Genomic DNA, 19041 nt, shown 5'->3' on the forward strand with positions numbered 1-19041 from the left:
GAGAGGCAGAGGTAACTAAGTTCGTGCAGGAGGAGTGCTCGCCTCCAGGCCAGGAGAGGCGAGTCACCTGTGGACCGGGGTCGCCCTATGCCTGAGAGGAGATAAAGGCCAGCCCACCCAGTCCCAGGTTGCGGGAGCAACATTGTTGGTTACCTGTTCCTGCCGGCACCCTGTCTTGCTTTCTGCCAGAGTTCCTGACCACACCAGACACCCTGCCTTGTACCCCGCTTCAGCCTCGGACCGTACACGGACCACGCCGCACGGTAACCCCCCCCCCAGGACCAGCACAGTAGGTACATGGGAAGTTGCCTTAAAGTAAGCCAAACCATTGGTCTATCAGACTCCGTATTGCCAACTCAGGTTGGCAGCAAGCTTCCAAGGTTTCTGACTGCGGATATTCTCAACCCTACATGGTAACGCCGGTGACTTGATGTGAGACCTACCTACGTATATGCAGAGCAGATGCTCAACCACGAAGCTATGGCCCTTCCTGTCAGTCCAAGGGAGGTTTAAACTCTTTCATGGAACCTTTTGTTAGATGATCAGTCAAGTGATTTGAAACCGTATTATGGCCAGCACAAAAAGAAGAAGAATGCTTCTAAGGAGGAAAGCACACTTTGGAGGTGGGCTACTTTTTTAAGCAAAAAAATCATCCTTGAAAGGTGATGCAAGTCGGCTGAAAAGGTTATTATTTGAGGCAGACAAATCCTTCCCCAGACCTTTTTATCTCTCATGCAACAACAAAAAGGAGAGGAATCAAAAGAATAGAGGATTTTCTCCCCCACCTCCTTTGTTCCTGCTTCCATTCTGTTCCCTTTCAATTTGACTTCCACTGAGATGGCTGGAGATCCTTTTACATTTGGCATATATTAAAAAGCAGGGAGAGGACTGGCAGCGTTCAGATGCGAAGCGCTGGGAGAGGGAGATGCTGCGACTTTGCTTGCATGGTAGAAAATTGCATTAGTTTTCTATTTATACAAAACCACCAAATGGAGATGCAGGTGACTGATGGGAGATCAAAAAAACGGTGTCATCCTACAAGAACTGACGTGGTTGGAGAAGTGGTTAAATACTAGGGCTGAGCACGAGCCTCCCGATCCAATGCAGGGCCTGATGCAGCACTTCAGAGTGGCCCCCACCTGACCTGGGCAATCCAAGGTTGACCACACCCAATTGGGGGTTCATGTGTTTAATCTCAGTTTCAAACCCTGATGAAACATGTGGAAGCGAGGTGAGAAGAAGACACACACAGCCTGCCTGCCTGCCTCTGCCACCCTCCTGTTTTCCTCGCCGCCAGACTGCCTCATTTTGACCCCTGGACTGTTCCAAGTAGACCTGAACTGGGATGATCCTGTAGCGCCTCAAGACAATTAGACTGAATTCCAGGTCAACCCAAATTAGCCCAATTTGGTTCATTATCTAGGATTTTACTAGTCCTAGTAAAGACAGCAGCAACAATGTTCTTCATGGAACTGGAGATTAGCAACAGCTTTTAAGAATGCGGAAAGTATTGTGAGGGACTGCAGGGCTTGAAGGTGGACTTCATGAGAAGAGACTGGGTTTTGTGAATGGCCTGAACTTAGTGGACAGTTCTCCAGAAACACTGTCAGATGCACATGGGAACAAAGGAGCACAAAATCACACTGAAGCCAGTATTAGTTGCACTTTCAGCTGAATTTAGGAAAACCAGCATCCATTGTGTTGAGCTATTTCAATTGCTTTTGTTTGATTTGCTCATTGCAAACAGCTGGAAGTCTGTAAAACTCTAAACTCGATTTCCAATGGGGATTGAATAATTTCGATTGCAACTGTACATGCAGACCCTCCAAGTGTCCCTATTTTCCAGGGACAGTCCCGGATTTACAGAAGCTGTCCCGGTTTCTTATTTGATCCCGGAATATCCCGCTTTTCCTTAGGATGTCCCTATTTTCACCAGAGAAATGTTGGAGGGTATGGAGTTATGCGACCTCTGAGCCAAGGAGATAAATAACTATAAAACCTTTAGAAGACATTTGGAGGCAGCCCATATAGGGAGGATTTTTAAATGTTTAATGGCTAGCATATATATATATAAATTTTTATTGGTTTTACAAAATTTTTAAAACAATACAAACATATAAAAAGACATACAAACACGTATAGTTTCATGACCTTTTTTTTCATAAACCTTCTTTCTCGGACTCCCCCATACCTCCCCTTTCTGCATCCCAATGTCCAAAATTTTCCAGTAACTTCTAAATAGTTCTGTCAAACATATGTCATCTTAACCTTTCCTTCAGTCTAATCTTATATCGCTGTAACCCTTTCTTTCTCAAAACCTCGACATTCTAACATTCATCAAGTTTATAATAGTCCTTAAGATAGATTTTAAATTTCTTCCATTCTTCTTCCGCCGTCTCCTTCCCCTGGTCGCGGATTCTGCCAGTCATCTCAGCCAGTGTCATATAGTCCATCACTTTCATCTGCCATTCTTCCAGAGTGGGTAGGTCTTGTGTCTTCCAATACTTTGCGATGAGTATTCTTGCTGCTGTCGTAGCATACATAAAAAAAATTCTATCTTTCTTTAACACCAATTGGCCGACAATGCCCAAGAGAAAGGCTTCTGGTTTCTTCGGGAAAGTACATTTAAGTACCTTTTTCATTTCGTTATATATCATTTCCCAGAAAGCCTTAATCTTCGGGCACGTCCACCAAAGGTGATAGAAAGTACCTTCAGTTTCTTTACACTTCCAACACTTATTATCAGGCAAATGATAAATTTTTGCTAGCTTGACTGGGGTCATGTACCACCTATAGATCATTTTCATAATATTTTCCTTTAAGGCATTACATGCCGTAAATTTTATACCGGTGTTCCACAACCATTCCCAGTCAGCAAACATAATGTTATGACCAATGTCCTGTGCCCACTTAATCATAGCCGATTTAACTGTTTCATCTTGTGTATTCCATTTCAGCAGCAAATTATACATTCTTGATAAATTCTTGGTATTGGGTTCTAACAATTCAGTTTCTAATTTTGATTTCTCCACCTGGAAGCCAATTTTCCTATCTTGTTTGTAGACCTCCATTATTTGATAATAATGGAGCCAGTCTCGTACTTTAGGTTTCAATTTCTCATGACTCTGTAATTTCAATTTGTCTCCATCTTGTTCCAAGATTTCCCAATACTTTGGCCATTCGGCCTCCATATTGAGTTTCTTCAATGCCTTAGCCTCCAAGGGTGACAACCATCTAGGGGTTTTGTTTTCCAACAAGTCTTTATATCTTATCCAAACATTAAATAACGCTTTTCTTACAATGTGATTTTTAAAGGCCCTATGCACTTTGATTTTATCATACCATAGATATGCATGCCAACCACATGTATTATTGAAACCTTCTAAATCCAAGATATCTGTGTTCTCGAGGAGCATCCACTCTTTCAGCCAGCAAAACGCTGCTGCTTCATAATACAGTTTTAAGTCCGGCAGGGCAAATCCCCCTCTTTCTTTTGCATCTGTAAGTACTTTAAATTTTATTCTGGGCTTTTTGCCCTGCCAGACAAATTTCGCAATGTCTTTCTGCCACCTCTTGAAACAGTCCATCTTGTCAAGAATCTGCAAAGTTTGAAACAAAAATAACATTCTAGGCAATACATTCATCTTAATAACTGCAATTCGGCCTAACATTGACAATTTCAAATTTGACCATATTTCTAGATCTTTTTTAATTTCTGACCAACACTTTTCATAATTGTCTTTATACAAGTTCAAATTTTTAGATGTCAAGTGAACCCCTAGGTATTTCACCTTCTTAACCACTGTCAGACCTGTCTCTTCTTGAAATTTCTCCTTCTCCATGACTGTTAGATTTTTTTCTAAGACTTTAGTCTTCTGTTTATTCAGTTTAAATCCGGCTACCTGGCCAAATTGTTGAATTATCTCCAACACCCTTTTCGTACTAGTGTCTGGCTCTTGTAAGGTCAATACTAAGTCATCTGCGAAGGCCCTTAACTTGTAATGTTTGGCTCCGACCTGTACACCTTTAACCTGCTGGTCATTTCTAATCATATTTAGCAACACCTCCAGAACAGAAATGAAAAGCAATGGGGAAATTGGGCACCCCTGTCGTGTTCCTTTTTCTATCGTAAGTTCCTCAGTTATCACATTATTTACAATCAACTTAGCTTTTTGTTCAGAATATATCGCACCCATACCGTTCTCAAAACCTTGACCTACCCCATCCCATGAAGATTCTTTTTCATAAAACTCCAAGAAATATTATCAAAGGCTTTCTCCGCGTCCACAAAGATCAACACTGCTTTGGTGTTTAAGTTCACCTCTAGTAGTTCCAAAATGTCTATTATATTCCTTACATTGTCTGATAAATGCCTTTTTGGGAGAAAGCCTGCTTGGTCCTTGTGAATCTTCTCCATCAACACTCTTTTAAATCTTTTTGCCAAAATATCTGCAAAAATTTTATCATTGAGTAATGATATTGGGCGGTAGTTCTTAAGTTGAGTCTTTTCAGTCTCTGTCTTTGGTATGAGTGTAATATAAGCTTCTTTCCACGACTCTGGTGCCTTTTTCCCCTCTAAAATCTCGTTACAGACTTCCTTTAACGGTTGAACCAACCACTCCTTCAAGGCTTTGTAATATCTGGAAGTCAATCCATCTGGTCCTGGAGATTTGCCCAGTTGCATGTCCTGAATGGCACCCTCTATCTCTTGTTCTGTTATTCTCTGGTTTAAATCCACCTTACTTTGATGAGAGATTTTTTGTAATCCATATTTATTAAGGAATTCATCTATGTCCTTTTCATTTTGTGGCCCTTGAGAGTATAGTTTTTTAAAATAGCTCAAAAAACAGTTTCTAATCTCGTTAGGTTTAGATATATTCTTTCCATCCACTTCTAGGCTTGTAACTGTATTTAATTTCTGCCTTTTCTTCAATTGCCAAGCCAGAAGTTTGCCACATTTATCTGCCGATTCAAATGTCTTTTGTTTCATTTGCTTTATCTTCCACTCAATCTCTTGATTCATCAATTCCATATATTGTGTTTGATATAACTTGATCTCTCTCAAAATCTCCTGGGACTTTGGTTTTGATCTTAATTTTTTCTCTCCTTCTTTTATCTTTTCCAAAATCTTTTCCTTCTTCTCATTCTGCCTTCTCTTTTTTATTGAATTTTGTTGAATCAGAAATCCTCGCATCACAGCTTTGCTTGCGTCCCAGATCACTCTTTTTTCCACATCGGCCTTTAGATTTATTTCAAAATAGTCCTTTAAAGTTTTTGGGGCCTTCATGTGGACCTCCTCATCTGGAAACAGGGTGTCATTCATCCTCCATCTAAATTGACCAGTTGTTGTAAGTTTCATTTCCATCTTCACGGCGTTATGGTCGGAGCAAGTTTTTGGGCAGTAATGGCTAGCATATAAACAATAAAGTGTTATTATTATTATCACTATCATTATTATTATTATGGAATAGGATGTCCCTATTTTCATTGGAGAAACGTTGGAGGGTATGTATATGGTATTTCTTTTAACTTGGTTATGTCAATTATGATGATGATTTGGTGATTAGGTGTTATAAAAACGCAATTAAAAATTATACAAATATTTGTGTGTGTGTTCTCACATGAAAATGACAACACATTATCACAAACTTATCCAGCATTCAAGGAAGGGCCTGTACCCCAGAAGTGCCTGGTTGCAGCCTGTGGGCACTACATTGCCTACCCTGAAGGAATGCGAGAGATTTCTTTCCAAGCTGTGCTTGGCTCCATTTAATCATTCTCTCCCTATTCAGAATGTCAGGCATTCTTCAATGTTCACATATAACGTCGTGAACTGTTGCATTTCCATTAGGGAACGCTAATTCTTTCAGCCTCTAAAGGAAATGTTGACAGAGTCTGGCTTCTTCCCTTCATTTCTGGAAGATTACCGGTCATAAGTAGAGATGGAAAACCTCCTCACGTCCGGAAGGCAGACTGGCCTTCAATTTTATAATGATTGTGCTGCTAACTGGAGTTATACTGTTCCATACTTCTTTTTTTCTAATCTCTTCTGCCTGCAAATCACATAATCCACTTGGTACACAGAGAGAGGGACTGCTCTGTACTGCAAACGCTGGATCAAGATCCACTGGCAAATCTTGGAATGATTTGCAGCTGATCAGCAGGGATCTTGACTCCCAGCTGTTTAATAGCAGCAGCAACAAACGGAACATTTTCTTCCTTCTAAATTATGCCCCAACAAAGCTCCTCCAGGTGTCCTTTTCGGTTGTGCATTTCTGATCACTTGTGCTCATGATTCTATCAGGTTGGTCATACATGATCCCACTTTCAATAGTATTTGCATCTGCAAAGGTCTGGAGGTAGTCATACTGCTGCATTTCCCATTAGTACATAACCTACTGAAATTCCACAGCTTTTCCTACCACAAATGTTCTATTTTGGGTACTACTTTTGTTGTGCTGTAGCCCCTCCAGACATCAATAATGTAGTCGCACTAGGGAAGCATCCCAGGGGAAATCAAGGGGGGAAATCCCCCACTAATGCACTACTGACCCTATTCTCAGCATATGTATTCTCAAGACCCTGTTCTAGAGAGCCAGTGTGGTGTAGTGGTTGAGTGGTGGACTCGTAATCTGGTGAACTGGGTTCGCTTCCCCACTCCTCCAAATGCAGCTGCTGGGTGACCTTGGGCTAGTCACACTTCTCTGAAGTCTCTCAGCCTCACTCACCTCACAGAGTGTTTGTTGTGGGGGAGGAAGGGAAATGAGATTATGAGCTGCTTTGAGACTCCTTAAGGGTAGTGAAAGGTGGGATATCAAGTCCAAAGGTGGGATATCATGTCCAAAGGTGGGGTATCAAGTCCAAACTCCTCTTCTTCTATGTGCACAAACTCAAAGCAAATGGTGCCTTTCTTCCCCATGAACTATGACTCCCTTTGGAGGGAAACGGTCATGTTCCTGATGCATCTTTGGAGGAAAAGAAAGGGTTAAACAGTCTCCTTTCTGAGGTCCGGCCAATTCTCCGGAATGCTGCATGAGAGTCCAATCAAAACCTGCCTGTTTCTCATCACTGGGCCAGCCTTGTTTTCCAGACCCCGGCTGCAGTGATTGATAGAAGTGATAAGGAGACATTGAAATAACACACGCCTGCAAACACAAGCAGAAATGAAGCTGTTGGACATGTTACAAACGGAACAGGCAGACATGTGCTCCGAGCCAACCTGTTGTGTTTTCAAATGCGATTTTGGATAAGCCTCTGTGACCTTTAACATGCACGCAGCTCAGAAATGGGTTTTGGGAGCTGGTGGAGGCTGCAGCAAGCTCCCCGATTTGATCCTGGATTTACATCAATAGAGAACGGGTCCCTATGAAGGGAAATGCACTGCCTCCCATTCAAACAGCAAAATGAGTCATCTCTTCGTTTCAAAAGGAAGCCGGCTCCTCCAGAACCAGCCCCCCTGGAGAGTTTTGTGCTCCCAGCCCACATTCTCATGCGGCTTACAATGCAGTTACCAGAAACAACAGTCTGTTTGCTGAACGCATGAGAAGGCAGATCTGTCATCCTACCCGTGTCTAACGATGTGTTTTATGCAAATAACTTCCACTGTTGTGAACTAATGGCAAGGGAAATGGGGAATCTTGAATGCAAAAAACGCACACAGCATCCAAGGCAATGCTGGTGCTTACAGTACAACTAAGGACACATTGGTGGGAGGGTGTCAGCAACCCAGTGATGGATGGTGGTGGCCCAGATCCAAGCGGTTATGCTAAGACGAAGCCTAATGCAAGAGAGGGGCTTACCTCTAAGCCAAGCCTGCGCTGGACACAGCAAACCATATAATCGTCAAGTAAAGAACGGTAAAGCCCACCAATGTTATGGGTACAACCAAGGTCAGTGTGATGAAGTCCTGTCTAGGACCTCAAGAACTTCCTACATCCTTAGAGGGGATGAGCATCCACATACAGAGGACTCTTTATGGGGCAGACTCACCTGTTCGTCACACTAAGTCCTTTGACGCAGGTGGTGCAAGGGAGAGAGGGTGGAGCTCATGCCAGAATGATGGGTTCTTGGTGAGGTGGGCTCAGAGATTGACCACAATGTAAATACAAATTTTACTTTCTTTTTTGTGGGGTGTGGAAAGAAGGACAGGAGGACCACTGGGATGGCTTAGTCGGTAGAGCATGAGACTATCTTGATCTCAGGATCATGGGTTTGAGCGCCACGTTGAACAAGAGATTCCTGCCTTGCAGGGAGTTGGACTTAGATGACCCTTAGTTCTTCTCAACTAGACTGATCTGTCCATCCCTCCCTTCTGCTCGTCTGGGCTGCATCAGCTGTTGTAACCAAATTCTAGGGACATATTCCTTTCTGGGCAACATCCTGAGGGCCACACACAGTGATGACTGAAGCCAGAAGCAAAGTGGGCAGATCCACAAGTTTAAATTTCACCTTTATACCTTCTATACAGTAGGGTGGTTTCTACCCTCACCCCCTCTCTATCTTCCATCCAGGAGAGCAAGAGGTTTGTGGTGAGTCTTGAGGGTAAGACAGAAACTTAGAGGGCTGAATTCAGTTAATAATTAATAATAATAATAATAATAATAATAATAATAATACTCCACCCATCTGGTTAGATTGCCCCAGCCACTCTGGGCAGCTTCCAACACATATAAAAACATAATAAAACACCAAACATTAATAGTAACAATCTGATCCAATACAAAAAGTCACAATAGCTTTAAAATAATCAGTTTATACAAAATAAAGCAATATTAAATAATTCATTAAAATCTAATGGTAAACAGTAAAATTAAACATAAGAAATAATAATTAAACACTTTACACTTATCACAATAAAGTATTACTAATTACTCATACGTAGAGAATGACTAATCTATAACCAATAAAAATCACATCAAAATCACAATGTATAAAATACCGCAAAACATACAAAAGGATCATACTGAGAAACAAGGACACACAACTTATAAAATTATTTATAATTTTGAGTAGCCCAAGATCACCCAAAGAGGGAGCTTCATGGCAGAGTGGACAATGGAACCCTGGTCTCCCGGGTCCAAGTCCAACACTCTAACCACTAAACCACACTAGCTCTCTCAGACATGCTGTCTCAGCAAGTCCAAAGAAATGATTGCTGCTATCCAAGGGTTTTGTCTTTCCTAGCAAGCAAACAAACCAGACATCCATTAAGGATAATTTCTCCCCCTCCTGCAGTTCATTTTCCTTCACCACCACCAAAAATCAATGCAAAGAGGTTACTTTGCCTCTCCTGTCTACCCTTTTTATAGCAAAAATAAAGCCTGTGGACCTTTTCCTTGTTATTTACCAGAGCAGTTGTGTTTTTTTAATGTGTCTTTTCCCACCTTTTAAATACATCAAAAGCAACTGGAGGAGATATTGTTAGCGACTCTGTTTTATTTTTAAAGGCACCAAACTGGTGGCAAGAATTCTAACTGACAGGCAGAACTTTCCAAAGCAGCAGGAGATGATTTTATACTCTTTTGTTTTTGTATTCGGCATTCATCTACCAAGCATTTCCATGAGTCAGGACCAATCCCTGCAGGTGAATCAGGTTATGAGCTCTCGGAAGAGGTTCTTTGATGAAGAGAATGCCTTTATCTTTATTTCTAAGGTTGCCTTGTGTAGCTGAAATGGGCCCTGCGTAACAGTATGAGCTGAGCTGGGAATCCAGCTGGTACCCAGGAGCAATGAAGCAGAAGACAGGGCTGGAGGTCAAACCAGGAGACAGGACCAACAAATAATGAAGGATACCAGAGCTGAGGAAATGAGCAATTAAATAGGCCTGAGATGGTATGTTTGATGTTGTTGGGTCCAGTGATGGTGTTGTCTGGGTGTATGTGGAAGCAAAGTTGGCATCTGGGTTTATTGTAGGCTCTGGTCCCAGTGTCCATGTTAAGTCTGGTTGCTGTATTATTGTGGGTGAGGAGTCGTTTAAGATTGGGTGGCTATCTGTAGGCAATGAAAGGTCTTCCTCCTAGAGCTTGAGAAAGAGAACTGTCATTGTCCAGAAGAGGTTGTAAATCTCTGATGATGCCAACAACACCAAACATACCATCTCAGGCCTATTTAATTGCTCATCTTCTAAGATTACATAGAGCTGAGGAAGACTGTGAGGCTCAACCAGAACAGGAAGTCTTTGATACTTCTTCCTGTCCAGGAGGATTCAGTGTCCTACCTGGGTTGACCTGGGTTGACAGTCTACAAGCATCAGAAGTTTGTAGTTCCATATTATTCATTTTCTTTTCATTTCTATACCACTTTATAACAGTGGGGTTTTTTCTGGGGGTACTCAGGGATACATATACCCCCTAAAAGTTTTGTGAATCTGAGTTTGGCTTCATTGAGGGGCAGTATTTCAATATAAGTAGGAAAATGAGAGTACCCCGAAATATATATTTTTTTAGGGGGGGAAAATCACAGGCTTTATATTTTTAGGATGGGGGAAATCTCAAAGCTATTTGCAACCTGCATTAAACCATAAAGCAATCCAGAAGAAAAACATGACAGAAGAAAGTCAAATATAACATATATATTCAAAGCCAGCTAATTAACAGGAAACTAAAATGTTATCTTAAAGATTTCAAAATGAAATATTACAAAGGATGTAGGTCAGCTACAGAATGCGCATTTAACATAGCAAACTTAACAAAAAAAAGTCACATTAAATATTTCAAAAGAAAACATTATTAAGGGAAGTCAAATATAAAATGCACATTTCATACAGAATAATTAGCAAGAGGAGAATACACACACACACATATCATAAGCACAGACGGTACCTACTACCTTTGCTTGCAATCCTGCCAATGGTGGTTCAGGCAGGAGGTGGTTTGGGAAACTCAGGCTACATGACCTGGGTCTGCACCAAGAGCAGCCAAGATGGTCTCTGTCCTCTTCTACAGCCTCAGCTTTTGTAGCTGGAGTCAGTCAGGCCCTTCCCTCCTAGGTGGGTGGGAAAAGGCCTGCAGGATTCACAGCCGAGATAACTGTTTTTTGGACTGTTGTTAGACTGTTTTTAAATGTTTCTGCAAAATGTTTTATTATTGACGTGTTTGCTACCCTGCACTCCTTCAGGAGTAAGGATGGGATATAAAATGAATTATTATTAGTACTATTAGTATTAGTATACTAATAGTCATCCCAGCAGCTGCACGTGGAGGCGCAGGGAAGTGAACCCGGTTCACCAGATTATGAGTCCACTGCTCTTAACCACTACACTACGCTGGCTCTCCGAAAACAGTAAGATGTGTGGGGTATAAATAGCAAAATTGTCATTATGGAATACAGTGGTACCTTGGGTTAAGTACTTAATTCGTTCCGGAGGTCCGTTCTTAACCTGAAACTGTTCTTAACCTGAAGCACCACTTTAGCTAATGGGGCCTCCTGCTGCGGCTGCACCACCGCCACATGATTTCTGTTCTCATCCTGAAGCAAAGTTCTTAACCCGAGGTACTATTTCTGGGTTAGCAGAGTCTGTAACCTGAAGCTTATGTAACCTGAAGCATATGTAACCCGAGGTACCACTGTAGGACGTCCCTACTTTCATCAGAGAAATGTTGGAGGGTATGTTCTTTATTTCTATACTAGATCATTTCATCAGGCTTCCTCACCACACTGCTTCCTCCAAATCAGGGCAGTCCAACTTTTCATTCTAAGTGGGCTACAAGAGTACTTCAACACAGAACCTGTGAGCCACAAAATGTGTTGTCACATGTGGGGTAGTTCAGTTGGGGACTGCAAGGCCAAAATTTGAGTGGGTGGCCCCAGCCCTCATGCTACCTTCCTAAAGCCAGACAAGTAAGGCACTAGGTTTTGGGAAGGACCACATGTGGCGTCCGGACCACATGTTGGGCCATGCTGCTCCAGATGTTTCAGACTACAATTCCCATCATTCCTGAGAAGTGGCTGTGTGGCCTCGGTTGATGGAAGCAAGAGCCCAATAACATTCCAGGGCACCAGGTTGGGAAAGGCTGGATTGCACAGGGCAAACTCTTGACCCAAGTTAAACAATTGCTTCAGTCCATGCATGCAGAGTGCTAAATAGGCTCTTCCTGCTGTGGCAGACCCCACTGACAGATAAAAACCTCCCTCAGGAGAACGTCTACAGACGGGGTAAATAAACTGTGAAATGTCCGCTGGGGTCTGTGCCTCAGGATAGCTAAGGAAATGTTTTAAGAGAAAGCTGAAAATGTGATCTGTCTTTTTCGATTTGACCTTGGCATCTCACTGTCCTTGGCAAGTCAGCCCCGGCAGATAAAGCTGTTGCACATTGGAAATTGGGATTGATTTATTATGAAATTGATCTCACTTCCAGTCTCGGGCTGATGGTAAGGCATTAGTGATAATGATATCCGTTGCCTCAGCACTTTAAGCAACACAGACACACCAAAGGATTTCCCAACAGTTCGTTTCTGGTGACAGTCTTTTCCAGACCTGACATACAGGAGACATGATGACCCTCACGTACACAGAAGTCTGTGGATTATTATTCATGTTTGGGTTACTTCTAGTATGAAGTCCATTTCCCCAGAGATTCTTCGACATATGCTGCCTCAGGAAAAGGACAGCTGCAAGGGGCACCTGAAGGCAGAATGTTCCGGTGCGGAGTGCTTCGTTTCAACTTTCCATCCAGCCATAACCTCCCCTAGAATACTCCATTCACCTTCCTCACTGCTTTCTTTTTCTTCCAATAATTTTTGTATTAAGGTTTGAAAGAAAATGTACAAAGGTTAGTATCAAATATCCATTTTTTTACATCAGAGATAAAACCACAAACCAAAGGAAGGAAAAGAAAAAAGAAAAGAAGACAAAGGAAGAAAAAAGAAAAAAAGAGAACAGATTCTTTGTCTGTCAAGAGTATTCAAAACATCCACTCCACGATACCATTCAACAACTCCACTTTCTATAAACCAATATTTTCTGCAGTCCTCAAACCCAGATATCTTAAGTTCATTTTCTTTTTTTATGCAAAAAGCCTATAAGGAGTTTCCAATCTTTAGTAATAGCGACAATGATTTTTCTCTGATTAGATATGTCAACTTTGCCATCTTGGCTAAGTCCAGTACAGTGGTGCCTTGCTTCTCTAACTTAATCCGTTCTGGAAGTCTGTTCCAAAACCAAAGCATTCTAAAACCAAGGCGCGCTTTCCCATAGAAAGTATTGCAAAATGGATTAATCCATTCCAGACTTTTTTAAAAAAACAACAACCCCAAAACAGCAATTTAACATGAATTTTACTATCTAATGAGACCATTGATCCATTAAATGAAAGCAATAAACAATGTACTGCAGTCTTACAATCAATCAGTAGCTGAACTGGGTTCCACACAGTCACAAAAACAAAACAAAAAAGCCGCAAAAATAAAAACACAAAATAAGTAGCAAAAACAGACAGACCTCAGCAGTAACACTCAAAATGGAAGTGTGTCACCCAAAACGGAAGTGTGTCACTCAAATCAGAAGCGTAATACAGTGGTGCCTCGCAAGACGAAATTAATCCGTTCCGCGAGAGTCTTCGTCTAGCGGTTTTTTCGTCTTGCGAAGCAACCCTATTAGCGGCTTAACGGATTAGCGCTATTAGCGGTTTAGCGGCTATTAAAGGCTTAAAGGCTTAGGGGATTAGCTGCTAAAAGGCTATTAAAGGCTATTAAAGGCTTAGCAGATTAGATAAAGGGGGGGGAAAGTGAAAAAAAAATCTCTAGACTCGCAAGACATTTTCGTCTTGCGAAGCAAGCCCATAGGGAAATTCGTCCTGCGAAGCAACTCAAAAACGGAAAACCCTTTCGTCTAGCGGGTTTTCCGTCTTGCGAGGCATTCGTCTTGCGGGGCACCACTGTACTCAAAATAGATCACATTCGGCTTCCAAAAAAAGTTCGCAAACCGGGACACTAGCTTCCAGGTTTGCAGTGTTGGGTTCCAAGTTGTTTGAGTATCAAGATGTCTGAGAACCAAGGTACCACTGTAAGTTTAAAAACCATTCCTTCATCATAGGTAATGATGAATCTTTCCAACTTTGTGCATAAAACACTCTCACCGCTTTGACCTTCCCCTTTGTTTTCTGTACTCTCACATGCCCAGTGTTTTTTTCTCCCTGGGGTACTCAAGGGTACGCAGTAACAGCACCCCTCTTTTTTTGTTGTTAGAAAGTGTGGCACTTACTATAACAACTCCATGGCGAGTACCGACACCTATTTTTCTAGGAAAAAAGCACTATCCATGCTCTCCATCAGTCAGCCAGCATGGCCACTGATCAGACTTAGCTCTCATCAGGCTGTTTCGGGGTCTCTCCGCCCCCCTTATATTTTTTTTCTACAAGGTTTTTTAAATATGTACTTCTGCAAAACTTTAGATTCCCCTCCAGCCTGCATATATGTACAGATTGTTCCATTTGGATACGTAAGGATCCAAATACTTGGAGAATGATGACACATCAATAGTCAGGGGTGGGTAAATCGCTAAGAAAGGTGAAAAGTCAGGGGTCTGGACTACAGGAAAAGTTGGTTTTTATCCAGAGCCCCAAATTTCTTTCTTTGGACCTGCTGGTCAGTGGGAAAGGTACGCTGTCGTCCATGTAAGATTTGGCAGTGGGCTAGAAGCAGCACATGTGGAGGTGGGGGTGCAGACTGCGGACTTCTGAACAAAATGTAATGGAAGGAAGACATGTTTCTTGGAGATTTTGCATACTGCCTGGAGAATGTGCCTATTTGCCTGGAGAATGTACAAAAGGAAGTGTAAATTTCCTGAGGCCTGTTGGGGATTATGCATAATGATTGACTGAGAATATGCAACATTTAGCTGATATATGCACATTCCTCAAGACCTGTTGATTATGCTTAATGGCCGGAGAATGTACAGAATTCAGTCATTAAATGCACATTCTTCATGAGCTGTTAGTGATACTGCATAAAGGTAAAGGTAAAGGTAAAGGGACTCCTGACCACTAGATCCAGTCGTGGTCGACTCTGGGGTTGCGGCGCTCATCTCGCTTTATTGACCGAGGGAGCCGGTGTACATCTTCCAGGTCATGTGGCCAACATGACTAAGCTGCTTCTGGCGAACCAGAGCAGCGCACGGAAATGCTGTTTACCTTCCCGCCGGAGTGGTACCTATTTATCTACTTGCACTTTGATGTGCTTTTGAACTGCTAAGTTGGCAGGAGCTGGGACCGAGCAATGGGAGCTCACCCCGTCACGGGGATTTGAACCGCCAACCTTCTGATCGGCAAGTCCTAGGTTCTGTGGTTTAACCCACAGCACCACCCTCGTCCCTAGTGATACTGCATACTGACCAGAAAATGTGCACAATTCTCTCTTTATGACTGGATTAAGTGCACATTCTCCTTGGTCAAGATGCACATTGGGTGGTTGTTATGCACATTAACCTCTCAAGTTATATTCCCCCTAATACATGCACACAGTTTTGGATCGTGACCAATGGACATTCATAGGTTTCCATCACATGAGGCCTTTGTGAGTTGTCAGAGAAAACTGTGTAGACCACATTGATCCTGGATTCCTGAAGGCATACACTTATCTGGCTGTATCGATTGTCCTGTTAATGTTATCTGATGAACAAGGGGCATCTTCAGCCCACAAGCTAATGCTACCTTGTGTCAGTTTTAATTTGAGCACCTCCAAATTGAAAGCGATCTTTGCGCAAGCCCTTGGCTCAGCCTCTGCCACTTAGCAGCACACAGTGTAAATGGGAGACCTGTGCCATGCGCCTTCTCTGACGTTTCTTGCTGGAACCAGCTTGGCTGAAGCATCTGAGTATGCATAACGCTGTTGTTGGAAATGTGGATTGTATTGTACACAATCATAGTCATCTTAATTTTGGCTGTAGTTCCAAAGCCACCTGATAACTGGTTGACTGTTGTTGAAGTGGACCCTTTTATGGTGCATTTATCTTACGGCAATAATGAATGACAGGCTGAGATCCAAGCAGCCTTCATTTCATGGAGGATATATCAATCAGTAGCCATGACAATAAATGCAATTTCCAGATTTAGAGGCAATATCCCTGTGATTATCAGATGCTGAAGATGAACAGCAGCAGATGATTCTTTCCAACTTGCTTTCAATGGCACTCTTGAAGTCTTTCCCTGGCATCCATGAAATCTCTAGGTGCCCTCTCTCACTGCCGCCTTAGTCATGGAGTGGAGAAGGTTGCTCTTTTTCTCTTCCTTGAGAAGTACATACATGAAGCTGAATGAGGAAGTTGGAAGAGCAGTACTCTTTCCCAATGGAGAAGGACCATTTCTCAGTGGTAGAACACCTGTCTTGAATGCAGAAGACCCCAAGTTAAATCCCTGGCAGCCTGTGTTGTTTGAGAGATAATATTTCTGTCTGAGACAGGGGAAAGTAGCAGCCTTTGTTTTTCTGGGCTCATTATTGTTCAGAACTTCCTGTGTAACCCAAAAGAGGAATTTGGCTTTTTGTTCTTGGCTTGTTGCCATTATATCACTTAATTGATTTCCCCCTCCCTGGAGATTTCCTATTGCCATAGTAACTCTTATCAAATAGCTTCCCACAAACAACTCTGTCGCTTCTAGGGTGCCTTGACAGAAGACAACTCTGACTCTGCATGGCTTAGCAGGGTAAAAGGTAGTTGGTTTTTCATCTCCTCCCTCCTTCCAGGTTTCCTACTGTCAAGGTTAGATAGAATACATGTCTTCTTTTCTTTGAACAATCAAAATGGTTGACCCAGGGGTGAAGCAAGGTGGGAGCGGTGGGGGCAGGCCGCCCCGGGTGTCATTACCAAGGGTGGTGACATTCGGCGTGCCGCCCGCACCTGATTTCCACCTATGGTGATCCATCAGGGAAGGGGTGAAGTTGTGCCACTTTGCTGGTGGCCTTCCCCCCTTCTCCCTTCATTCTGACAGTCCTGTATCCCTGAGCTGCTGTAGGAGGCATGCAGGCAGGCAGGGAGAGGACAGGAAGGAGGCAGGTGAGCAAACAAGCAGAGGGTGACTGGAAGGAGAGAAGCAGAATCTCCCTCAACTCAGGACCCCAACCCTGTAACCCTGTAACCCCCTACTCTGAGTAGATCGCAGTCTCTTGGGAGTCCAACTAGATTTCAATGTGGGGGGAGGGGTGACAAGAAATTTTCCGCACTGGGTACCACCTGACCTTGCTACGCCACTGGACTGACCAGCTCAAGGAAGAGTGAAGACTCATGAGATCTGGCACAAAGAATACGGCAGTGAATCTGAGGCCCAGGGTCCAATTGTAGTCCTCCCCCCCCCCATTGCTACCTGTCCCTCAGAATTTGCTCAAGGCCACTCTTCTCTTCCAAGCCACACCCCTCACAGGCCAGACTCCACATCATAAATGTTTGTGTCTGGCTGGAATTTGCCCTTGAACCATGATATCACCTTTTGGTTGCCTGGATGGAGTGGGTGTCTACCTGAAGGAGCATCTTCACTCCCATCATTCAGCCCAGACACTGAGGTCCAGCTCTGAGGGCCTTCTGGTGGTTCCCTCATAGTGAGAGGTAAGGTTACAGAGAGCCAGGCAGAGGACCTTCTCGGTAGTGGCACCTGCCCTGTGTAATGCCCTCCCATCAGATATCAATGAGATGACAACCTTTAGAAGACATCTGAAGGCAGCCCTGTATGGGAAAGTTTTAAATGTTTAATTTATGTTGTTGTATATGCTGGAAGCCGCCCAGAGTGGCTGGGGCAACCCAGTCAGATGGGTAGGGTACAAATAATAAAATTAGTAGTAGTAGTAGTAGTAGTAGTAGTAGTAGTGGTAGTAGTAAAATTTACATTAACTTGCTCCACCGCTGGTGCCTGAACCTCTGATGGTTGCCCAGAAGTGAAGGGTTTCCCATCCCCAGGGTTGGAAAATCAGCAACACAGCCTATCTGAGAGATCTAATGCCCAACATATAGTCCTAGTGCAGGGATGGATGGGGGACTTCTATACATGAAATGCAGGTTTGTTTTTCACCTCAGACAGCAAAACATCTCAGGCAAGCCTGGCCCCTAGCAAAACCACCATGCAGAGAGAATGGGTTGAGCTTGGCTTGGTGGTTCACAAGCTGCGTGTGCCAATTCCAGTCCATGGAACAATTGCTGAAAACTCTTTTAGCAGGACGAGGGAAACATGGTGCTTCCCTGCCTCTTCGCATTCCTTATCCTTACTTCTTTTTCTTCCTTTATTTTTTTAGCAGAAGCAAAAGAAAGAAGAAAAAGTCACCAAGGTTTTCTTCTCGAAAAGTCATTATTCAGCTTAAGAGAAAGGGAACAGAGTTGCCAAGTGCTTTGGTTCAGAAATAAGGAAAGGTGGGGGGGGGGGGCGGAATCATCAAATGCCAAAACACAGCAAATGTGATTACACAAAGCCAAGAAGACCATAATTAGATCATTACCATGGAAACAACCTAATTACACAGGGAAAGCAGGAAGGCCTGAGTTACAGATCTGAATGAGCGTTTGCTGCTGTTCGACAGGGCAATTGCACTGTGCGGGCTCTTTTCCATCCTTTTTGCGTCCTTTGCTATGATTGAACTTCCTGAGGGAGCAAAGCATCTTGAATCCTGGAATCATAGAATTGTAGAGTTGGAAGGGACCCTAAGGATCATCTAGTCCAACCCCCTGCAATGCAGGAATATCCAGCTGTCCCATACGGGGATCAAACTTGTGGCCTTGGCATTATCAGCACCATGCTCTAACCAACTGAGCTGAATCAAATGTTGTTTAAACAGCATTGCCATGCGGGATTCATCCCTGACCACTGGCCCTGCTAGCTAGGAATGATGGGAGTCATAGTCCGTAGTATGTTTCTGAGCACAATTCAAAGTGTTGGTGCTGACCTTTAAAGCCCTAAAGGGCCTCGGTCCAGTATACCTGAAGGAGCATCTCCACCCCCATCATTCAGGCCGGACATTGAGATCCAGCGCTGAGGGCCTTCTGGCAGTTCCCTCATTGCGAGAAGTGAGGTTACAGGGAACCAGGCAGAGGGCCTTCTGGTAGTGGCGCCCACCCTGTGGAACACCC

The sequence above is a fragment of the Podarcis pityusensis genome (assembly GCF_964106645.2).
Source record: "Podarcis pityusensis genome assembly, chromosome: 5".
NCBI classification, from domain to species: domain Eukaryota; kingdom Metazoa; phylum Chordata; class Lepidosauria; order Squamata; family Lacertidae; genus Podarcis; species Podarcis pityusensis.